The sequence below is a fragment of the Canis lupus genome, chromosome 15 (assembly GCF_011100685.1).
Source record: "Canis lupus familiaris isolate Mischka breed German Shepherd chromosome 15, alternate assembly UU_Cfam_GSD_1.0, whole genome shotgun sequence".
Classification (NCBI taxonomy): domain Eukaryota; kingdom Metazoa; phylum Chordata; class Mammalia; order Carnivora; family Canidae; genus Canis; species Canis lupus.
Window position 1 is genome coordinate 47,606,659 of NC_049236.1, and position 5,075 is coordinate 47,611,733.

The 5,075-nt window shown below is 37.3% G+C and overlaps 1 long non-coding RNA gene across 1 annotated transcript; it reads right to left on the reverse strand.

The window, feature by feature from the left end:
* Positions 1 to 617: 617 nt before the first annotated feature.
* Positions 618 to 3,830, reverse strand: LOC111098912. The gene is made up of 3 exons (XR_005369993.1): positions 3,690 to 3,830; positions 1,502 to 1,982; positions 618 to 815 (listed from the first exon to the last, which is right to left on the reverse strand). It is a non-coding gene; the product is annotated as an uncharacterized LOC111098912 (long non-coding RNA).
* Between the last annotated feature and the right edge of the window lie 1,245 nt (positions 3,831 to 5,075).

Here is a 5,075-nt window from a genome sequence, read left to right on the forward strand (position 1 = left end):
GGCATCTGGGTGTCACAGTCAATTGGGCATCAGACTTTTGGTTTCTGCTCAGGTCATGATCTCAGGGTCATGAAATCCAGCTTGGCACTGGCCCCATGCTCAGTGTGGAATCTGCTTGAGATTCTCTCTCTCTCTTCTCCTCCTCCCATTCATTATCTCTCTCTCTCAACTAAATAAATAACTCTTTGAAGAAAAGATAAAATTTTCATCAAAGTCCATCACCGACAGTAATCCCTCATGACATTTTTACATATACTTACATGAATCACTATATATTTACAATAGTTTTTCCATGGATAGGTTTAATTATAAGGCATTCTATAGCCTAAACTTGTAAAAATGTGTGTGAATATTTTCTCATGTCATTTTACCGTCTATGTCATATTTCATCTTAGAAATGTACCATATTTTTAAACCAATGCTTATTGTTGGACATTGAGGTTGTTTGAAATTTCATATTATAATAAATAATTCTGGTACAGACATTTTAGGAAATCATTGAGTAGTGCACCCATTACATTTTTCTAAGGATAAACCCTGAGACATAGGTTTTTTTGAAACTGGCTATGTAATCCTTGACGTTGTTATTTCCATGATTTGCAGCTGTGTTACTCAGGGTAGACTAACTGGAATAACAAACAACCTCAAACTCTCAGAACCATAATGCAACAAAGATTTATTTTCTATTCACACAGTCTCATGAGGATATTTCTGGTCAGTGATACTTCTAGGTGGTTCTCCTCCAAGCATTAATCTCAGGATTCAGGCTCCTTCCACTGTATGTTTCCACCATCAAGGAGTCATTCGGAACCATTCTAAAATGACATACGTTCTATGGCTGTGTCTAAAACAGAGCACATCACTTCTACCCACATTAACTTGCTGGTAACTCAGAGCCATAATTCAATCTATCTAGATCTATCTATAGATTGTGACTCAATTTATTTATCTCCAACTGTGTGTGTGTGTGTGTAGCAATTGGTGGTGGTGAATAAAATCTTTCTTTGTGCCCAGGAGGAAAACTGAATGTTTTAGTGAACTCAGAATTGTTTCTGTCCCAGGGTGATTTTTCTGAACTTGATTAAAATCTTTCTGTATTCTGAAAAGTACTAGTTCAGGCCTGTTGTCCCAAAATGATTGTTAATAACACCTCCTGCACTTTCAAAAGTATTCTGATTTAGATGGTAAATTATATGGTCACCCTAACTATGGTTCTATACTATCCAAGACCTTAAAGTGTCCTGAATCCTGTTCTTTGATCTAGGTGTTCTTATGCTTCCACACTATCCTGGGATGTCTGTCTTGACTTTCTAATGCTGACTAGATCATTTATCTGAACTAAGAAATTGAGAACAGATCCCAGAGCAGAAAGACCAGTGCTGAGGCTATGTTTTTGTCTTTTTTATCTGAGAATAGAAGCTACAAGAAGTTAGATTTTAGTTCAATAAAAAAAGACATTTCTACAACTAACATCTTCTAAAAAACTTAAACATGCTATTACCGAGGTGGTAAGGCTCCTCTCCTTAGAGCAGTTGAAATGAAGATGGCATTAGCATTTACCAGGGTTGTTATACAATGGATTCTTGAATTGGTTAGAGGGTTGGAATAGATAAGTTTCAAAGTTCTCTCAACTTGAGGAGTCTCTGCTTTTGAATCACTAGTCCACTTGAAATGGGGCCAGCAGGGGGACCAGCCACTGCTGTCAAATGCATGAACTTGACTCAGTTTAAGATGGATCACTTTTTTAAGACTAAGGGCTCAACCATGGCTTTCTAAAATAGCTTAATGCTGGTGATATATTCAAAGTTTTAAAAAAAGTGGAATTTCCTCTTTGTCCTAGGGAATTACCACTGAAGAATCTAATGATGATGATGATGATGATGATGATGATGATGATGATGATATGTCTTTTTAACTCTTCTCACAGGTACTCTTTTTTGTAAGTGTATCATATTCTCTACAATTCTGGTTGTGTTTGCCACCTATAAGGGAGAGGAAAATGACTGGTTACGCTCACATAATGTAATGGGTGCTTGCTAGCCCTGTTTTCTTTCCCTTCTGCATCCTCTTGCAAAATAAGAGGCTATTTTGCCTCTAATGCCACATAAATTATTTTCTTTTCACTGTAAAATTAAGACAGGGAGGTAGGAGAGAAAGGGGAGAAAAGAGGGAAAGAGAGGAGAGGGAGGGAGAGAGATGTTGAGGGGGAATAAAGACAGAAATAGAATATAAGACAAAGAAAGAAAAGAGAAAAGCATAAACTGATCACAGGCAAAATGATATAATTGCTTTGCTTTCAAATTATGCCTTGGTAGAATTGCCTAGTGATGGAATAGTTAAAAATATGCTATAAAACATGTCTATTGTCAGACAAATTAGAGAAGAATAGTATAATTTCAGAAAACAAAACTATCATTAAGGACACTGAGAAAGTGAATAGAGAATACAGTTAAGCTTCTGTTTTGACTTCAGTCACTATGCAGAATAGTTTTAAATAACATATTCCTATTTACAAATTTGAAAATAAGTGTCTGATATATTTAAAATCATCTTTCCTTTTCTTCTACCCCATAGATTTTTTTTTATCTCTTTGAGGCACAGAGCAAACCAGGACTCACGGACTCTAGCTTCCTGCTTAGTTCCTGTGTCAATTATGGGGTGTAAAGAATGGCTTTGTGGTGCCCACCAGGCCGCTCTCTCTTTTCTCCCCTCTCCCTCTCCCTTCTCTTTTTCAGCTTCCCACAGCCCAGTGACAATCATAATATGCTTGCATATTTTTCCTCAATTGTTTTTCCTTGCAGAATTTACCTCTAGGTCACACTATTCATCATTATACTATTCTCGAAACAAATTCCAAATTAACCTTCTTAAAAGAGATTCATTTATTTATTCATGAGAGAGAGAGAGACAGAGAGAGAGAGACAGAGAGAGCCAAGCATGGAAAGGCCAGAGGGAGGAGGAGAGAGGGAATCCTCAAGCAGATTCTCCACTGAGCATGGAGCCCAAGGCAGGGTTCGATCCCATGACCCTGAGATCATGACCTGAGGGAAAAGCAAGAGTCAGCCACTCAAATGACTGAGCCACCCAGGCGCCCCACAAATTCCAAAGTATCTTAAGCAAAACAACAAAACTTATCTTTGAATGGAGTGGATTAATTTAGGAATTTTTAGGAATAATGTCAAATAACAACGTCAGTGGCCTCAGTAGACCTGCTCAAAATATGAGAGAGGAAAAAACAAAAGGAAAATATCCTCTTTAGCAATGGCCCAAACAGCAAAGACCACCTAGTGTGTCTCCTCTGAGCATGAAAATAAAGGTATTAGTGAAATTCTGTCCCCCAAATAATTGCAAATTGCTCCCATACCAGTATGTCTTACTTGGACTTAAGTTCTATTATGAATCATTTAGCTTTCTCGCCCACATACAAAAGTAGAAGGTGGTTAGTTCTCCAAAGGTCAGCCTCATAGAGTTTCACAACAATTTCACTTTTTTTTGAGATTTTATTTTATTTATTCATGAGAGACACACAGAGAGAGGCAGTCTCCCTCTGGGATATCTGATGCAGGACTTGATCCCAGGACTCCGAAATCATGACCTGAGCCAAAGGCAGATAGATGTTCAACCACTGAGCCACCCAGGTGCCCCCAATTTCACTTCTTTAATGCTGGCCTTTTTATGTTAATACTTACTCATTCTTTCCCTGTCTTGACTTTCTTCTCATGTTTCTTCACTCCCTCCCTACATCCCATGGTTTTAAAATCACCTGCAAGTTGTTGACTGTTGACATTGCGTCTGCATTCTTCACTTCGGCCTTCATCTATGTTTCTCCTTTGTCCTCTCTGCATTCTCAATGAGAAGTCTGTGTCATTGTTCTATTTGTACTGTTGTGGATTCTATGTCTCTTTCCTCCCACCATGTTTAAACTGTTTTCCTTATCGCTGGTTTTAAGCAATTGGATTATGTTGTACACAGCTGTGGTTTTCTTAAAAGTTCTTGTGCTTGGAGTTTGTTGTGCTTATGGATCTTGGGGTTTACAGTTGTCAACAAACTTAGAAAATTTTGTCTGTTATTTTTTTCTATTTTTTTCAGTTCTACTATGTTTAGATAAATTAGACCTTCTACTTCAGGTAAATTAGACCACTTGAAATCATTCCACCGCTCAGTAACTCTATTTTCATTATTTTTAATTTCTTTTCTTCCTTTGTCTCCTTTTGCATAGTTTTCATTGCCATGGCTTCAATTTTCCTAAACTTTTCTTCTATAATGTCAAATCTGCCATTAATCCCACGCAGTGTATTTTTTATCTCTGACATTGTAGCTTTTATCTTTAGAAGCTTTATTTGAGTCCTTTTTAATTTTCTATGTCTCTACTTTTTGAACATATGGGGTACAATTAAAACAACTCTTTAAATGTCTTTCATCTCATAATTCTTTTTTTAAATATTTATTTATTTATTTTAGAGAGAGAAGGAAAATAGGTGCAGGAGGGGCAGAGGGAGAGGGAGAGAATCTCAAGTAGGCTCCATACTGAGCAAGGAGCCCAACAGGGGGGCTCCATCCCATGACCCTAAAATCACAACCTGAACAGAAACCAGGAGTAGGTTGCTTAACTGATTGCACCACCCAGCTGCCCCTTGTCTCATAATTCTAACACCTATGTCTATTTTAGTTGGTTTAGATTGACGATTTTTTTTCCCTCAGTATGGGTTATTGTAAATTTTAACTTGCTGGGTGCTGGATATATTTTATCCCTGCAAGTATTCTTGAACTCTTTTCTGGAACACAATTACTTAAAAACAATTTTATCCTTTCAAAATTTGCTTTTTTTAAGATTTGCTAAGACCAGAGTAGTGCTCAGCCACATGGTTATTAATCCCCACTACAAAGGTAAAACCTTTCTGAGTAGTGTACCCATAGTCTGTGAGTCATGAGGGTTTTTTCAATCTAGGGCACACACTATTTCTGCCCTGTGAAAGTTTCAAGGGCTTTTAAAGGGATTCTCTCCCAAGCCTTGAATAATTTCCTCACCTATATCACTGATCTGTACTTTGTTAAACATTTGAGAAAGATATCTA